Raw genomic sequence first — 20,047 nt, 5'->3', positions numbered from 1 at the left:
CATTTTTAGCTCCATGACAATGTGGACCCCCTGTGCAGCAGTAGTGAAGAAGGCACAATCCATCAGGGGTTGAAAATAAGACTGCTAATACGGCCCCTACACAGATCTATTGTGTGACTGTGTTTGAAATGCTGAGGACAGTTCTGGTCACCACAGATCTCCAGATTAGAGCCGGAAAAAGTGCAAAAACGGGAGCCAAAATTATCCGAGGGCTGTAACACCTTCCTTATGAGGAAAGGCTATCATGCTTGGGGCCAGTTAGCTTAGAAAAAAGATGATTAAAATGAGGAGGAGGGGGAGAGGACGCATGTAACTGATAGCCCAATCCTAACCTGTGCTGGAACAAGCAGGTTGGCTGGCCTGGGCTGTATCCAGTGCAGGTTTGACAGTGGAGGGAATGCAACATGTTCCCCTTGCTCTGAGTAATGCCCCAGCCACCTCAGTGAGGCAACTTGGATCTGCACCAGTGAAATGGCTGGCACAGACCCAAGCAGGCCCGTGTAATGCTGGTCTGCTTGGGAGGGGGGCTAGGCCAGGCCTAACAGCAGGAGGCCATCTCCACCCCTCTCCTGGGCCCTGCCTGCCTATTGACCTACTCATTACCATCCAACCCCCCTGCTCCAAAACACCCCTGTTTGCCCTCCTCCTGGCAACCCCATCCCATGCAGCAGCCTCCCCAGACCAGCACAACCTTATACCTCCTCGGTCTGGCATGGAGGCTCAAAGTGGCCTCTGGGGACCAGCACACATCCTTGCGCTGGCCCAGCTGACTTTCCCAGAGGCGCAGACGTGACTTATGGCACGTTTGTGACTTTCCTGGGCCGGTGCGAGGGACTCACGCCAGCCCAACGCAAGGCTGGGATTGTGCTCTGAGTCTCATATAGTTATGCATAACGCGGAGAAAGTGGACAGAGAGACTCAGGAGATTCAGGAGAGCCAAAAGAAATTACCAGGATGCACAGAGCATCATTAGTCTATGGAATTTGCCGTGTGGTGATGATGGCTGCTTTAGAGGGCTTTAAAAGGGAACGCATGGAGGAAAAATCTATCCGTTTCCACATGTCATGATAGCCCTATGCTCCTTTTAGGTAGAGCAGCTAAAATCTTAACCACCCTCTTCCTATCCTTACTTTTTTTCCACTCCATTCCTGTCTTCCTTTTCCAACCCAGGGAGTGGAAGGTGGAGTGGAAGCAGTGGGCAAACAGATTTGGGTGCCCCACCAATGTACTGCCTGAGGCAAATGCCTCAGTTGGCCTTATGGAAGGGCCCGCCCTGCCCACACTCTGCCCCTGCGACCCCTCATTAGAGTTAGGTTGAATTCCGATCCTCAGATAACTGTCTTACAGACCAGGAGCACCTCTGTCTTATCTGGATCAAGCTTGATTTGGTTCACCCACACCTAGGCCTGCCTCAGCCCTAGACACTGGTTCAGGATTGCAACCGCCTCACTGGATCGTGTTGGAAGGAAGTGACAGAGCTGAGTGTCATCTGCTTGCTGATGACATCACACTCCATCACCCTGGAATGGATGGCGCTGCCTTTGGTGTACTTCGTTGTCTTGCACCACTTAGAATGTGTCTGATACGCAGGCCAGCCCCAAGGGTTTCCTCCAGAGCATCCCACAGCCCTTTGTCACCTGGCTGTTCCTCCACACATCCTATTAAAAGCTCTTCCATCCTCCCAGATACATCTGCTTGGGCTTGGCTACAACCCTCATGCTCTTGCACTCCTGTTCCACTCGCCCTTGCCAAGGTCTTGTCAGTTTCCAATGTATAGGCCAGCTTCAGAAAGATGGGCCTCCCTGGGCGAAAGCAGGCTCTGGCATCACAACAGGTCTCCCTGCATCTCCTGGCTTCTCAAAGGCCAGCTGTGGCTCTTTGCATACCCAAAGGAGACATTATTAGCCCACATTCCTCAAATCCAGATTCAGTGTGATGGGATTATGTCACAATTATTGCAGGCAGTTCTGGGGAGAGAAGAATTGAAGCCCGAAGGTGAGAAAATACTTATTGGACGAAACGCAGATAAACTCATTGGATGGGGGTGGGGAAATGGATTGTCAGTGCACAAAATAGGCATACATTTCTCCTCCCCCCCCCCAACAGCAGAATCCAGCCTACTGGGACTATGTTCTGATCCTGGCAGTAATCCTGGCCAAGGCAACACTTGCTGGAGAAAAGACAGGGCCTGGAAATAGATCTTGGCATATTCCAGGAAGTGGCCAGGCAAGGGTTAACCCCTCACAGCAAGCACCCGCTGGCGTGGCACAGAGAAACCAGCAGAAAATTTAACAGCGAGCTGCCCCAGGGGCTCCAGCCTGGCTGCGCACTGCGAGTGATTTGGTGTGGGCAGCCAAGGCCCTGTTAATCGAAGCCAGGTGTGTGGGGAGGGGGTTTTGGGGGAAAGCTCGGAAATGGGGGCTTGTATCCTGTCCAAGAAGGCCGGTTGGGCCCACAAGTGAGCATGCGCCAAAACCACAGCTGGATGTGAGGCACAAGCTCCCAGCATCTGGCCTGTGTTGCTGCGCTTTGATTAATTGTGGGGAGGGGGGCAGAGGCAGGAGACACTCTGGCCCAGACCTCCCCACAGAGCCAATGAGTTAACCAGAACTGGCTCCAATGTGCTGAACTCGTTGAGGAGAATGTGCCCTTTCCGTGCACCAACAGAAAAAAAACAGCACGTGTCACTCTGCCAGCACCAGGCCAGAAAGGGGAGTCAAGCCATGCTGCAGGCATGGAGGCATTTTTTCTGCCCCCAGAGGCTTCATCATTTTGCTCTTCCTGTGTGGCAGGATGTGGCTTGTTGCCTTCCAGGGAGAGCCTAGGGTGGGCTGCTACGGGATTCCACCCACAGCCCAGAGAGACCCCCCCCCAGGGAAAATGTTCAGGAATGGTCTCAGCAAAGCACTTTTCCAGTTAGGGTGAATGGGATACGATGGGGTGGGTTTGTTTTGTTTTTAAAGTTTAGGATCGTTCTGGTATCTTTCGATGGGGTTTTAATCCCCGAGTCACACTGGGAATACTAGAAATAAATACCAGAAGGAACAAACAGAGCTAGTCTGAGACATCCCCCCCCCCCCGCAGCACCTGTGGTGGTGGGCCAAATACACCCATCCTTACACAGTTGCACACTAACTGCTCCACCTCCTCTTTGAACTTGAAAAGGAAAATGAGAAAGAGGTGGAAGAGGAAGTGTAGTGGAGACGAAAGTACTTCCTCTTTGACTCTGTCTCCTTCTCTCTTTTCAAATCCAGGGACCAGGTGGAGGAGGAGCCACGTGGGCAAAGGTGAGCAGCAAGTTCTCTCTGCCAACCCATTACCTGTCTCAGCTTCGTGGATGTCCCGGGCAGCAAAATAACAACCAAGCGTCTTGTGGCACCTAACAGATTTAGGGCACAATCCTGACGAGGTCTACTCAGAAGTAAGTCCTATTTTGTTCAATGGGGCTTACTCTCAGGAAAGTGTGGTTAGGATTGCAGCTTTATTGTGGCAAAAGCTTCATTCTTGTGCAGTGGTCATTTTTCAGGTCCCTGAAGTGTTGTCCTCAGTTGGCAGGTATATACTGTATGTGGGTATGGGGAAGGTTAACTACAGAGACAACGTATGACAATGTAAGGTATGGGGAGTTAACTGACAATGGCCATGAAATCCATGAGGTGCAGTCTGTGATAATTCTCTGTAAAGCTTCAATGTCTACATGCAAATGTATATGTGCAAGAGAAGCACAGGGACAATTAGCCACAGTAGCAGTAGTAGTAGTAGTAGATATTATTAAGAATACAATACTAATATACCGCTTTCAACAAAAAGTGGTTTATATAGCTAAATGAATAAATCATTGGTTCATTCATAATATTTATTGATTCATAATAAATGAATATTAAGTGTGTTGGCATCCTTCAGTCTCGGAAGACTATGGTGACACGCTCTGAATGGTGGTTCTGGAACAGTGTCCTCTCCAGTGCGCAAAGCCTGGGTAAAGTAGGTATGGAGGATAGGCTGTTACCCATGCAGCAAATCCCCCCTCTCCATGTCGCTGAAATGGTCCAATGGAAAGGCAGAAGCCAATACGGTTGGTTCCGGTGGCGTCGCAAGAGTTGCCAGAACGTGACTGTGTTCAGCCATGAACTGCCTCGGGGACTCCGGGTCCGGATTTTGCCTCGAGGTTGACTCCTGAAGCCTTTTCCACAACTGGATGTAGCCACAAGGCAGTGGAGGTTTGGGATCAGAGTTTTCCTTCTCTCAGATGAGCTGCCTTCCCAGGCTGAGGAGTCCCATCTACCCGGTGGCTGTTTAGTCGCCTCTTAAGACAAGTACAGCCAAACTGAAGGCCTATTCTTATCCCCAGCCCCCAGGGGCTGAATGAATATTAAGTGGTAATAATAATGTCTTTCTAGTCTTGCTAATAACCCAATCCTATGTATATCTACTAAGAAGTAGGTTCCATTCTAGTCAATGGGGCTTACTCCCAGGGAAGTGTGGATAGGATTGTAGCCTAATGGCCCAATCCTATCCAACTTTCCAGCACCAGTGCAGCTGCAATGCAGCCCTGAGGTAAGGGAACAAATGTTTCCATACCTTGAGGAGGCCTCTGTGACTACCCCAACACCACAGGATGCAGTGCACACCCCATTGGCTTGGCTGCACCGACACTGGAAAATTGGATAGGATTGGGCCCTACGTGAATTAATACCAGTTGCAGGAGCAGAAATTCTGAGCTTGATTCAAGCCTGAATGAATAGAATCAGACTTCTGGATAACATCTATCTCAGCAACTTCACTTTGGAAAGTACCTTTGAAGTCCTTTTATTTCAGAGTGACAGCTTTCAAGTCAGTGGTGGTCAACTCCTCTTCGCCCTTCTCAGTGAGCTCCAGGCCCAGCACGCTAAACTTTGTTGTCTGCTTTTGCTTTTGTGTCTTGAGCAGGTTTCTCTGCACGCCCTGAAAACACCCCCCCACTGATTTCTGCCGATCAAGCTGCTACTGCACAGGAGCAGCTCCGGTTGATTTTGTCTGGCAAGTTGATGACCCTTCTGTGTCCTAGGACAGAAGGCCAGTCACCCGTCTTTACCCCCCCTCTCCACAACTTCAGGAACACAGAGTGGAATTTGGACCTGGTTGGAAATGTGTTGCATGGGATGCCCTCCCTCTACCCTCTCCAGGGGGGCCCAACCTGAGATGTCAATCAACAGGTCCCCACAAAGCCTTAGGGAGGCAGCTGTCTCCAGGTTGCTGGGGGGGGGGAGTGATTTATATATAACAGACCAATAAATTACCTGGATGGGGCCTGGGGGAGCCATTCCTCACTCCAGCAGCACAGAGCTGCTCCCAGAACCTCTCCAAAAATTGTTTCCAACAATTAGCTGAAGATGAGGCAGAGAACCAAGAGGGAAAATAGCTTCTAGGGAGATGGGGGGGGGGCTCAGTGCTTCCCCTCTCCCCTGAAACTCATGTTTTTATGTGTTTTTGATGGTGTTCCTTTTGTAAATTTAGCTGGTGAAAACTAGCTTTTCGAGCGATTAAACGTGCTAAAGGCTTTATATCTGATTCACTGTACAGTGCCTTGATACGTACATAGCTCAGCTGGAGCTGACTTATACAAAGTCAGCCCATTGGTCCAGCCAGCCCAATCTTCCCAACAAAGATCTTTTCCAGGCAGGACTGGGCCAAGACTTCCTGACACCTGCCCTTACCTGGTAGTGTGCTAACTGCCCCCTCTGTCACTCTTCCCCCTCTCTGGGTTTGAAAAAGAAGGGAGAAATGGAGTACAGAGTAGTTAAGAGTGGAGGACTAGAGCATCTCTGCAGAGATGGGTGGAGGTGCCTGGCAAACTCTCCCAACAAATCCACTGGCAGAGGCAGGACCAGCCTGGCAGCTGGGGCAGGGTGCCAAATGCTCCCCCCCCCTACTTACTTGGTGCTACATCAGTCTCTGATCCTTCCACTCTCTGGATTGGAAAAAGGAAGAGAGAGCGAAGTGGGAGAGGAAGTGCAGAGGTGAGGAGCCCAGTAGGCTTAAGCTCTGTCTCTCTAGCCCACCACTCTACTTTTCTTCACACTTCTATTCTGCCCCCTCTGGTTTTTCCAGTTCAAGGAGTAGGAGGGTGAGGAGGACCAGTGGAAGAGAGTGGGCTGATGGAGGTGGGTGCTTCCTGCCAGTCTCCTGCCCAAGATGACGGCCTCAGTTGGCCTTTATGGATGGACAGACCTCGTTCCCAGAATTATTACCCAGAATCCTTTGTTAAAACCAGAGACACCAGACAAAATTTTCTACGTGCAAAACTTGTGCTCTATCACTATGCTATACCCCCTTCTCAATTGAACACCTTTTCTAGGTGAGTGTGAGGGAGCACAATGCTTCTAATCCCCTCTGCTGAAGAAGGGTGAACGCAGCTGCACTGCTTGACTTCCACATGGGATGTGGAATGGTGTCTGACTCAAATCCACTTTCTTAAACACATGGTGAGCCACAGTCTCCAACCCCTGACCTCTGGATACCAGTTTCAGAGCCAGTGGTGTCGCTATGGGGGCAGTAGCACAGTAAGTACTGCAGGTGCTGCAACCTTAGCGCTTTGCACCCCTCTAGCTATGCCACTGGTTGGTGGGCAAAAGTGGGAGGAGAAGGGGAGGGTCATGGGAAAGCTGCATGTGATTGTCCTGCCACTGGACTCAGCAGGCCCCTCCAAAATATGCATGGGCCATGGGGGTTTGGGGTTTGTTGCTCTTGAGCTGAGACAAGTAGCTCATTATATTGCAAACATAGGCTGTCAGGCTGCAGGTGGAGAATCACATGATTAAACATGCCCCCATGTTTCTGGTTTTTGGATTTTTAAAAAACCTCCCTGCAAGTAGAAAAGTAGAGTGTCAGGACAGTTAGGAGGATTCTTCTCTTCTCCCTAACATGCAGGGAGAGAGTTCCTTTTTGTTTTAAAATGGGAGAGCATTCAGTCATGCAATCCCCTCCTGGCAGACTCAGACTGAATGCATACAGTCGAGAAACATCGGGCCTGCCCAACCATAAAGGTGACATCAGCAGCTTCCTGTGGCAAACTGTGGGCCAGTTCTCAAGCGCACCATGACGACTGGCTTAGCCCACACCCACCCACCCATGAATGACCTGCAGAGGAAACAGATAAAAATGGCATCCACTGCTAGAGGTGCTTGTCTCTGGTGAGTGAGATAGGATTACAGCCTAGGGCCACAATCCTATACGTTTCTGAGAGTAAGCCCCAGTATACACAATGGGACTTACTTCTGAATAGACATGCCTAGGCTTGTGCTGTAACTGTAAGTAGTCTTACTGAACACAATGGGATTGCTTCTGTGTGAAATAAATAACACCATTTTCAAGCACACTGCTTTTCCTCTTCTCTTCCTAAGAGGGAAAGGAAGGAAAGGGGAAAGATATGAAAGGAGGAATTCAGGTATGAACAGGCAAAAGAGAAAGGGGAGCAGAGGAATGAGAGAGGCTGCCCTTCGACAATCTGCTTCAGGCAGCAAAATGTCAGGTGCCTGCACTGCAGGAATAGTTTTCTCAAGTGTTTAATAGAGACCCTCTGTCACATTCCATGTAGAGGTTCTTCAGTTGTGTTTCCACTGCTGCCTCAGGAGGGATTAAAGTCCTGCTCTCCCTCATTGCCTGGCCCTCATGCTGAGAAGAAAAGCCATTGAGATCCATTCACCTCCAGGTCCTGAGTAGTACAGGATGTTGGCTTTAAAAAAAAAGGGTTGGTGCAATTGTGGCTAATAGCATGAGCCTAGACTTGTCTACTCAGAAGTAAGGCCCACTGACTTCCATGGGACTTACGCTCAAGTAAGCTGCAAGTTTATCCACTCTTACCTGAGAGTAAGTCCCACTGAACTCAGTGGGGCTTACTTCTGAGTAGACATGCATAGGCTTAGAGTGAGTTACGAATCAAGACTTTCCCAGTTGAACTTTCGCCTGTGCAATGGACTCACTAGGTGGCCTTAGGCCAGTCACTCCCTCTCAGCCTTTCTATTACTGCATATCTTGCAGGATTGTTGTGTGAATCCCATCAAGACAAGACAGTACATGTGAAGCGTGTTGCACACTTAGACAGCAATCCTGTACACTCTTATCTGGGAGTCAGTCTCATTGAATTCAGTGGGACTGAGTTCTGAGCAGACATGCCTAGGATTGTGCTGTCGGAGAGCACTACACAAGTGGTGCCGCTGTCAAACAAACTTTAAAGCGGTCCACAAGGGGCACTTGGAGATGGTCTTTGCTTGCTCATTCTCTATAGGGGCTGTGCACAGCTTTGCCAGGTCTTTCCTCTCTTGGCCACCTGTATTTCCCCTCTGCAAATTTATCAAGCAGAAAATCAATCTGTTTTTAGAACAGCTGTACAGTAGTGCGGCGACCACAAGCACTGCCTATTATTAGCCCTGCTTTTCCACCTTCTTCTGAGAAGTGTGGCAGAAGCAGGAGGGTCTCACAACGGTGTCCCAGTGATCTTCCGCTCTTCACCTCCTGCTCTGCACCTCAGTGGTGTAATGGGGGGGGGGAAACACTAAGTTTTGCAGGGAGCCTCACCACAGCATGCATGTGGCCCCTGCCCTTCGGAGCTATTCTGGGCAGTGGGTGCAAAAAGCCATTCTGGGGGAGGTGGAGGAGCAGCTTGCATATTACTGTGAGTCTCCCTGCAAAACTTAATGCTTTGCACCCCTCTCTAGCTAGGCCACTGCTGCACCTCCTGTACTGATTGTGGCACAATGCAAGTGCCCCCCAAGTCAATAGTACTATTGACTATTGACCAAGTGCAAGTCAATAGTAATATTGACTATTGACCAAGTGCAAGTCAATAGTAATATTGACTATGGTGTGGAAGTCACACTGCAATTCCTCATGTATGGAGAATAACCTGGGAAGTGCCCCAAATCTTGCTATCTTTTTAAAACTGTGGTTTTGTTAAGAAGAAACACCAATTGTCCCTAGGGAGGAAGAGGAGCAATAGAAAGATGTTTTTAAAAAAATTGTAACCCACCCTGATCCTTTGGGATCAAGTGGGGTAGAGATTGAAATTGTTACTGTTTTGTTTTTTTTAATTTTTATTTATTTTTCATGTTTTTATGTCACCCTTCCTCCGAGGAGCTCAGGGTGCCCTACGTGGCAACCTTCCCTCCTTTTGTCTTCACAACAATCCTGCGAGGTAGGTGAGGCAGAGAGATAGCAACTGGCCCAAGGTCACCCAGGATGCTTCATGGCTAAGCGGGTCCAGATGCTTCAAATCTGGCTCTTCCAGGTCTAAGTCCAATGCCAGAACCTCTACGAACCCTGGCTCCCAAAAACTATTATTGAGAGTTGCCCGGGGTGGCTGTTGTAAGGACAGAAGAATGGGGTAACATATTTCTTAAATAACCCTTCCAGGCAAATTAGTTTTGAAGAAAATAAATACTGAAAAATGAAGCAGCTACAAAATCATAACTGGGGCTTCATCTAACACTCAAGAATATAACCCGAGCCAAAGGTGACTGTGCTATAATTAAACCTGACCAAAATAACATATGTCTTTCAAGGAAACATTTGACTAACAGCTCACCATTCGCAAATGAGATGAATGGCTACAATCATTCATAAAAGAGCCTGAAACCATTGTGCTTCTTACGGGCATGAATTAAGCCTGTTCATTTTTTCCATGAATGTCAAGGACCCTACCTGTTGATGTCACTGCTTTCCCACTTGTGTGCTATTTTTAATCGAGCTGCCAACAAGAGGGAGCCAGCAAGAGTTTTGTGCCGGGTGACCCGATCGTGTTCAGCAATATTTAATAGTGCTAATTGAGAAGTCGGTAGGAAAACGACACACGATTTTGGGAAGTCCTTCAAAAACCTGCTTCCAGAGCTGGGTGATAACAGCACATCCCACCACAGATGAACACATGTGCCCATGCCTCCGTGCACTCTTTCTGAGCATCCCAGCCGTGTCACTGTCAAGCATGAATGCTACAGCAACCAGGGCTCAGCCTAAATGGGTCTGGCAGAAAGCTGCCCACATAAAGCCCTCCCCCCAGCAAAAAAAAAAAAAGCAACCCAACTGCTGACAGCAGGCTTTCTCAGCAATCTAGCATGGCACCCATTGGAAATAAGAGACGAGAGACATGTGGTGTGGGTTAAATGCAGGCCAAAACTTTATGAACTGCGTTTTGTGCAGACATCTGCAGCTTAATCAAATGATACTGTGGGCATAACTCTTGGGGCTAAGGCAGGGTCTACACTGTGCCCATTTCTCTTCCCATTCTGGGCGAGCTTCCCAAGGCTCAGAAGGACATTTATTTACTTACTTTTCACATCTTTATACTACCCCTCCACCAAGGAGCTCAGGGTAGTGTACATAGTTCCTCGCCTCATGGTACAAGCCATAATGTGTATGCGCAACCTCCTGATTTTAGAAATGGGCTATGTCAGAATGCCAGATGCAAGGGAGGGCACCAGGATGAGGTCTCTTGTTATCTGGTGTGCTCCCTGGGGCATTTGGTGGGCCGCTGTGAGATACAGGAAGCTGGACTAGATGGGCCTATGGCCTGATCCAGTGGGGCTGTTCTTATGTTCTTATGCCTCCTTTTATCCTCACAACCACCCTGTGAGGTAGGTGTGTGTGTGTGTGTGTGTGTGTGAGAGAGAGAGAGAGAGAGAGAGAGAGAGAGAGAGTGAATGGCCCAAGGTCACCCAGGAAGCTTCATAGCTGAGTGGGGATTTGAACCTGGCTCTTCTAGGTCTAAATCCAACCCCTGAACCACTACACCATGGCTACATCTAGCATCCTCATTGCTACACTGAAGGAAGTTTTACCAACGTCACCTTCCCCCAGCCCCAGGACTGAATGGATAATTCCCCAAAAGGGGTTCTATTCTCAGATGTTTTTGGGTCCCAGAGCCTTGAGAAGCTGTTCCATGAAAACCTTCCTTTTTGTATTCAATAATGCCCACCAAATGCTCACCAACTATTTTCTAGTTCCCAAACTGTGGGTTGGGACCAACCACTGGGTTGCAAGCCAATTTTTGGTGGGTTGCAAAAAGTTTTTGAAACATTAAAAGAAGTCACACATTCCTATTTTCTTTAGTAATTGGCATGCCATAGATAACATGTGAACTTGGGTGTTTTTTTTAGGGGGGGTCTAGTGGGTCGCAGTGGATTGTCATTTTAAAAAGTGGGTCCCGGAGTTTAAAAGTTTGGGAAGAACTGTTTTAGAGGGATATCACTGTACTCACTGCACCTGCTGTTGGGATAAGGGACTGTCAGCCCAATCCTATCCACACTTTCCTGGGAGTAAGCCCCACTGATTCTAATGGGACTTAATTCTGAGTAGACATGCATAGGATTGGCTGTCAGTTAATGCACAGCATCCCTGCAAATATTACCAAAAACCCTACAGTGTAGGGGGGGGACACAGTTCAAGCCATGTTGTCTGGGCTGGCCCAAGACCTCTAGGTGCTCAAGGCGAAGAGCACAATTAAAACAGAATATTCAGGTGCCAAGTGAAAAAGACACAGGAAAATGGGGAGGGCAGAGTTGGAGGAAGAGAGAGCAAAAGATGCCCTTTTGAGGGCATTCATGGACCCTTTGAGGGCATTTGAGGGCTCTTTTGAGGGCATTCATGGGCCTTCGGTCAGTGCCTGACCTCTGATGCTGATACCATGATCAACATTCCTTTTAAGCTGAGTGCTCCTTATGCGCTATGACAGGTTGCATCTGTTTCCCAGTCAGCAGCCCTGCACCCAGCGTCAACCATAGGAGAGGCAGGGCCCAACAGGAAACATTTTTGAGGAGCCCCGATTCCAGTGGCATAGCTAAGAGGGGGAAGGGGGTACATTGCCCCGGGTATCACACCTTGAGAGAGAGGCCTCCAATAGGCACTTCTAGTTTTTGCCGAAAACCGGAAGTGATTTCAGAGGCCTCTAAGAGCCCAATCCTAGGCGTGTCTACTCAGGAGTAAGTCCCATTATAGTCAACAGGGCTTACTCCCAGGAAAGTGTGGAAAGGATTGAATCCTAAGACAACCCCTCAAGGCATGACACCCAGAACCTCAGAAGGTGCCCAACGCCTCCTCAGGCCTCAGAAAGCCCCCTGGAGGCCTAAGATGTTGTATGGAGGGGTGTCAAAAATTGGGAGGGGGTGCTAGAAATGTTTGTGGGCCCCCCCCCCGTGTCAGATGCCTTAGCTACACCACTGTTAGCTTCACAGCCAAGGTCTGTGGAATCTTATATAAGTAAAAATTATTATAGATGGAATCTCTCCACGGCAGAGAGGAAAGTAACCCAAACATATGCTTAAAAAGTGCATGTGAGTTAACAGACCAAATGGATCTGAAAACATTTTAATTATCAAATTGCAACACGTAAGCCTACAAGTAGACAAACAAAATGTAGATTACCTTTGAATAGTAAGCAATTACAAAGCCACTTGCTGTAGTGACTGTGAAATGATTTAGTAAAAATACTGATTTTTTTTTTTACCCTAGTGTGTGTGGGGGGGCCTAGGTACAGAGCCCAATTGGGAGCAATTGGGCCAATTGGCCTAAAGCTACCCCTGCCTGCATCCCCAAATCCACCAGCTCCTGGCTTGCTCTCTCCCAATGTCTCCATTTCGTTCATGTCTCATTCACAAGCTGCCAGCACAACTGGAGATTCTTTTACTTTGACCAGACACGTGTCTACGGCGGGAGGTGGGTGATGAGTCACCATCAAGGGGATCTTCACCTTCCAGGGAAGTCTCCCATTAAGGAGGCTTCCTTGAGCATCAAGGAACATCAGCAGGCCTCTGGAATGATGCGCTTAGCAAAGCTGTGGTCGGCCCGCATCATGACTGCCAGCTTGTAACTGCACCCCCTATTTAAAAGAGAAACAAAATCTAAATGCTGACCATTTTTTGTTAAATAAAATGTCACTCCTGTAAGAGAAAATAAATGAAGAGGTTAGCAAAGTCAAAAATGTGCAAGGTTAGCAAGACACAAATTAATCATTTCCCCGTCACCAACGCCCTATACAAATAGGATGCATCGTTCCCTTTCTCCCCAGTTTACCTTCAAGTGCTGAGCTAGAATGCAGGGCAGCGGAAGGAGCAGAGGCTGGCACTTCATTGGGTAAGGGGGTTCGTTCATTTGGCAGGCCATCTCAGGTCTTGGGTTGGTCCTAATAGCAAATGCCCCACTGAAATGCATTGCTTCCTCCAGAAGGCAGCCATTTGAATGAACTGCTTTTAAGAATGGCCATCCAGATGCATTAGATCTTTGGTTGGTTACAGCTTGTTTTTAGGGACCATTTAGAAGTAGGCTACCTCCAAATGGCAGGTGCAAGGGAGTTTCTTTTTTGTCTTGAGGGTTCCCCGAGGCATCTGGTGGGCCACTGTGAGCTACAGGAAGCTGGCCTAGTTGGGCCTTTGGCTCGATCCAGCCGGGCTCTTCTTATTTTCTTATGTTCTTATGACCGTCTGAAAATGCCACCTTGGGTGCCCTTCTGGGAGAAAGGCGGAATACAAATCTAATAAATAAATAATAAAATAAATAGCCAGTGGAAAAATACCCTCAGAATAGAAAGGAGATTAGAAAACAATGCAGTTCGCTGACCACTCTGGAAAGGCTTGTGCTGTGAATGAGCAATGCCTTCTTGCTAGCGGCATTTAGCCACACGCCAAGGTGTGTTTGCTCATTTTTTAATGTACAGGTTGCTTTTGAGCCCCCCCAAAGACCCTCAAGGCAGCCAAAAAAAAAATGCCATTTTGAAAATTGATTCAATAAAAAGTCTATGGAAAATAATACATATTTTCGTCATGCAGCACAGGAAACAGGAAAGGATCACGGATCAATGACAAGTCCTTTGCTGATGAAACCATTATGTGACTGACCCAAAACCCTTTGTACACATTGTTTAAAATAAGACTGGATGCTCACAGATGTCTAAGAAGGGTTGTAGCAATGCATTGCAAGGGACCTGAGTGTCTCTTGCAATTATCTGATTGGTTACAGTCACCAGCCTTAACTAGCACTAATCCAGGGGCACTTAGTACTCTGAATAAATGAATTCCTGAATTCTCAAAGCACACAGATCTGAACAGGATAACACATATTGCAAGATCAGTGGGCAGACTGAAACTGAGCCCACACCAGCTTTCCTTCCCCAGAATACCAACCATCTCTTCTGTCCTTCCCACACTAAGGCCAATGCTCCCTATACGTGCTTTCCTGGGAATAAGCCCCATTGAAGACAATGACACTTATGACCAATGGCGTCACTAGGGTTTATGTCCGCCGCTGCAGGAGGCCAGCATGTCACCCCCTTGATGGACCTCCTCCCATGCAGTGGGCAAGTTAATGACCCCGGAGGTGGGTGTGGTGATGTACCATTGCCCCACCCCACTGATTTTTTTTGGCTATACATTTTGATAGAACACAGATATTTCAATGTAGTTTTTTTTAACTGCATCCTGCTGTAAATTACACATCGAATGGTATATACCATGATGGTATTCCTACAAATTACAATTTTAGAGGTTTTGGTCACTAGTGGTGTCACCCCCCCCCCCCGGGTGTCAATTTACTAACGCCTTATTGGTTCCATGCTGCGTCATAACAACATCTCATTGGCTCTCAAACAATCAGTCTCATTGATCTGTTTTGAATTAAGGAAATGCACTTTTTTGTTACAGAAGATAGTTGCATTTTTGTTTTCTGGTTTTTTGGCCATAACTTTTGATAGAACGGAAATATTTCGTTCCAGTTTTTTTCATTGCATTCTACTGTAAATTATGCATTGAATGGTATATAACATGATAGTATTATTCCTAACAACCGCAATATTAGCTATTTTGGTCACCCATTAGCTATTTTGGCAGCCCAGTGTGGCCCTCACCTAGGGACACCTCTCCTTATGTCTGAGTACCACGCACAAGAGCAGGGGTTCCCAAACTGTGGGTCATGACCTGATTTTTGGTGGGTTGCCAAAGGGTGATGGAAAGATCAGATAACTGCCTCGAGCCCTGAGGCTATTGAAAAATCAGATACTGTAATAACAAATTACCCTGCAAAGAGTTCAGCTCCTGCCGTTCGCAAGATTGCTGCTAACTGCTTTGTAAGGAGCTAAGCTCCTGAAGTTTTCAAGCACTTGCAAATATAGGGAGATAAATGTTTGAGGGTCTTTTTCTGGTCATAGTTACTTAGAAATAAAAAAATATATATTTCTTTTTAGATTTTTTTTAAGTCTAGTAAACCTAGATGGGTCCTGATAGAGTGTTGTTTTAAAAAGAGGGTCTCGATGCTAAAAAGTTTGGGAACCAAGTGCTAGGGTAAATGGTCCTGTCACTAGAGTGTTTGGTATTCTCAGTGTGACACGTCTGTAGGCTCTTCACGTATACTGTGATTGATATGATGCAGTCCTATTCAGGTTACAGATGGTTCACCTGACACTCTGGAGATCTGCTGGGCTTTGCTCTCTTGAACTGCAGGTGGGGAGAGGTAGCCCACCCAGGAGGCCAACTGAAGCAACCAGCTCAGGCAGTAGGTGGGCAGGGGGTGCCCGCCTTTGTCCAACAAAGCACCTTCACTGTTCCTTCTCTTGCTCCCACTCCCCTGGACTGAAAAAGGGATGGAATGGGGTACATGACAGCTGGTGGGCTGTCTCAGGTGCCAACAGATCCTGGGCCAAATTGGGGGCGGGGGAGAGGAAGAAGAAGGGATAACAATCTTCTGCCCTTTTGCAGACATTTCCAGTTCATCACTCTCTTCCCCTCCACACTTATTTCTCACTTATTTATTTTTCACATTTTAATACCACCCCACTCCCAAGGAGCTCAGGGCTCTGTTTGTCCTCACAACAACCCTGTGAGGCAGGCAAAACTGAAAGGTTGTGACTGGCCTAAGGTCACCCAGGAAGCTTTATGGCTGAGCGGGGATTTGAACCTGGATCTTCTGAGTCTAAGTCCAAATCCCAAATAACACTTCCTCTCTTCCTTTTGAAATCCGAGCAGGAGAAGGAGGAAGAGTGGTGGAATGGGGGGGGCAGAGATGTGGGTGGCAGTCACCCCCTGAGACAATTGCCTCAGCAGTCCCCATTGGCGGCCTGACCTTGATTGAAGAATGTACAGAAAAGCGGTAATAAGGCTTTTAAATAAATTAATATTTCCTTGGAAATAAATCCCATCCAAATTAGTGGGACTTTCTTCTGAGTAAACCTGGTACACAAACAAGCTCCTTGGTGCCATTGGCAGCCAGCTTGTACCCTGGGCTCTATGGGAATGCACCAGCGTTCCTTCAGAGACTGGTTGATTGACAGCTACTCCATGTACAGACCAGCGACGATGCAATGCGCATGCAGTGTACTGACCATGAGATGGCTGCAGCTGTACAAAGTGTGTGGGAAAGGGGAAATGAAAGCCACTTGGCAGCCAAAGGGACACCCTTGGACAGCCTTCCCACCCCCACTGGAGCCATTTCCACTGCAGAGCATGCCTGCCAGAAGACCTTGAACTTGTGTCCTCCCAGCCCAAGGAGGCCCACCAGCTATGCAACCGACAAGGGTTTCTGTGGTCGTTGTGGAACGTTGTGGAACTGGTGCCTTGCCAGTTTCTCCACAACCCACCCTCCTCATGAGTTTCATGGGTCCTGGGCAGGTCACACAGGTGCTTCAAGCCAATTCGGCATCACAACGGTGCATCTACCTTATACAAAGCAGTGGAGTATGAAGAGGGTGGGTGGGGGCCCCTGGCCCTGGGTGCAAGGCTGCAGGGGATGTCTAAGAGCCTACCCCAAGATGTTTAAATTTCTCTTACAAAAAGAAAACTTGTCTATTTTTGTTGGAGTTGGTGTAATTCCGTCTGCTGTCCAGAGGGGGCAGGATGTTGTCCAGAAGGGGTCAAGCTATGGCCCAGTGACTCTGACCTTTCTACCTGTTCTCTCTGTGATCCTTGTGGGGTGTGGCTCTAACCCTTTATCCTTCCTTTCTCCTCTGAGCACTTCCTCTTGTCCTCTGACCACTGACCTGTTAAGATGGCACACACCAGGGCTCTGATGCCCAGGCCATCTTGAGCACAAGGCATGCAGGGCGAGGCAGCTCCAGGGCCTTGCTATCTCTAAGTGTTAGCTGAACCTCTGATCCTAATCAGATGCTGTATATATACACTTAGTGGAACTGTAAGTAAATAACTTCTTTTTTGCAACTTTAACAAGCCATTGCCTTTTTGTCTTTTTTATTGATTAGCAGTCAGCCGGGTGAGGGAGGTTTCCAAAGAGGAAACTATTTTAATTTCCTCCAGCAATTTTAAATTTATTTTCCAATTGTTTATTGGTTTATTTATTTATTATTATTTTATTTATTTATTTATTATTGGTTTATTTATTTTCCAATTGTTTATTGGTATGTGCAAGGTAGAGGTAGGCTGCCTCTGATTGCCAGATGCAGGAGAGGGCACCAGGACGCAGGTTGTGTCCCTTATCTAGTGTGTTCCCTGAAGCATTTGGTGGGCCACTGTGAGATACCGGAAGCTGGAATGGATGGGCCTTTGGTCTGATCCAGCGGGGCTCTTCTTAAGTTCTTACGGTTTATTTTTTCAATTGTTTATTGGTGTGTTTGTGTATGTATCATACCAGCAATATATATACCAATTACACACAATTCAATAAAAGAAAATGTTCACTGTTTGTGCTTCTTCTCTGGCCATTATTATTATTCATTACATGTCATGACTATTACTATCTGTCATGGGGGTACCAAAAATTTATGGACCCCCAGGTGCCAAATAACCTTAGTATGCCACTGCTCTAGAACTCCTGAATCTGAGATGGTGCACCAAATGCCACCTTCTTACCTGGTGAAACACCAGCCACCACGTCTGCTGCTGTTCCTCCCCCCTCCCACAACTGGAAAGGGAACAGAGATGAAGAAGTGTAAAGGAGGAGAGTCAGTGAGCTAAAACTTTGGAGATGTTCTAGCCCACTACTCTCCTCTCTTGTCCTTTCCTTTGCACTTCCTGTTTTGTCCCACCCTCTTTCTTTTTGAATCCAGGAAGCCGGAGTAGAGGAAGCAGGCAGGCAGAGGTGACTACCTGCCGCAGTTGGCCTCGCTGACAGGACAGCATTGAGCCATTTTCAACCACTGTGCTGTGGCACACTGGTGTGCCGCGAATGGTCCCCAGGTGTGCCGTGGGAGTTTGGTGGAGGATCATTTATTAATAGGACTACTGGGGATATGAACCCCCCACCAACAGCAAGGTGTTCCTTGTCAATTGTCCCAAAACTAATGGTATGCCTTGACAAGTTTAGTGCCTTGACAGTGTGCCATGAGATGAAAAAGGTTGAAAATCACTGGCCTGGACTGACAGAGCAGGACCTTCAGAGAAGGCCAAAGTCTTTGTACCCTCCTGAATAAGGACAGTTTTGTGGAACCAAGATGCTTTTGGGAGCTCACAGGCAGGGAACTGCCTTTCCCTGTTTGTTTCTAGCATTCTCTGAGGAGCTGGAATGCTTGTTGGCAAGCTGGGGGGGGGGCACAGATAAATCTGTCTCCCAAGTGTCATAAGAAGTGAAGCCTTGATGCCTAGGATCAAAAAGTAGATGATATTATATTTCAATCAGAACATCTTGGGCTTGAAACACAGGATGTGAGCTTGGCGTCACACAGGTCCCTTGAGCTCCCCTTTTAAGAGTCCGGCTAAGGAAGAAGCCTGTGAGATTCAAAAGTGTACATTCTCCATGGTAAATATTCCCTGGCTCTTTGCCTGCTGGGATTTAGCTGATGGCTCAAATACATTTGGGGGGGGGGGGAGAACAGGAAGCGACACAATGACACCTAAGTCCATCTCCTGCAAGGGACTTTTAAAATCCAGGCAGTGTCTTCCAATGGTTAAAGCAATGTATATAAAAGAGATATAAAGGAGAATATAAATGCTAGAATTTAACAAGGAGGGTCATAGGTCTACTCGTGATGTTTGCTTTTAGATGGCTTGGTTTGGTTGGTTTTTGCCTCTGTTTATTGAATCGATTTGTATGTGACTTTTCCAAAAAAAAAGACAGTTTTACCCAGAACAACAAAGATACAAATAAAATTAATCATAAAAAAAAAATCCTTCTAGAGAGCCAGGATAGTGTATTGGTTCAGGAGTCAAGCACAGACCTTGGAAGGTCCAGGTTCAAATCCCTCCTCAGCCACAAAGCTTCCCAGGTGACTTCGGGCCTGTCACCATCTCTCAGCCTCACCTACCTCACAGGGTAGTTGAGAGGACTAAAGGAGGAGAGGAACCACGTACACCATCCTGAGCTCCTTGGAGGAAGGGTGGAATAAATGGGAAAAATAAAATGTATTCTAGCTTAGTGGTTCCCAAAATTTAAGCATTGGGACCCACCTAAAAGTTTCGTTTTACCAACTGCTCAAGCCTCTGTGGCTATAATGGGGATTGGGCAGCAATGTTCCCCCCCCCCCGCAGGTTGTTTAACCCTTTATGCACATAGCCTAACCAGCTTTGATAGATTTGTCAGAAATTGTGCCATGGACCCGCTGTTTGGGAACAGCTGTTCTAGCTTATACAGAATTGAGAAAGACCCTGGATCGTGGGAGGGATGGCAGGACTCTGGATCATGACTCCCACTTTCTCACCGAGGACTCAGGGTTCAGCTCTCCAATTCTGCTGGGTGATTCAGGACGGGCACTTCCAAGAAGGGTGTTTCACACACACTGCTCACATGCCATTTGCAGCTGGTTCACATGACATCATGAGCCTCCCCGTGGTCCAGCCCTGCTTTCCCCAAGCTTCATGGGGAAAATTATTACTAAGAATATTTATACGCTGCTTTTCAAGAAAAGTCATTCATAACCCCTGCTAATTGGGTAAGAGGCACTTTTTCAAGTGGGTGCTCCTTTTTTTAGCAGGGGGAGAGTAACTGGCCCACCTCACCCCAGCAGTGTCTGTTCTAGTGGCTGTCTGCTGGTATTCATTTGCATCTTTTTAGATTGTGAGCCCTTTTGGGACAGGGAGCCATTTAGTTATTTGATTTTTTTCTGTAAACTGCTTTGTGAACTTTTAGTTGAAAAGCAGTATATAAATAC

Source organism: Tiliqua scincoides, chromosome 8 (assembly GCF_035046505.1).
Source record: "Tiliqua scincoides isolate rTilSci1 chromosome 8, rTilSci1.hap2, whole genome shotgun sequence".
NCBI classification, from domain to species: domain Eukaryota; kingdom Metazoa; phylum Chordata; class Lepidosauria; order Squamata; family Scincidae; genus Tiliqua; species Tiliqua scincoides.
Note: the sequence above shows the minus strand (reverse complement) of the source record.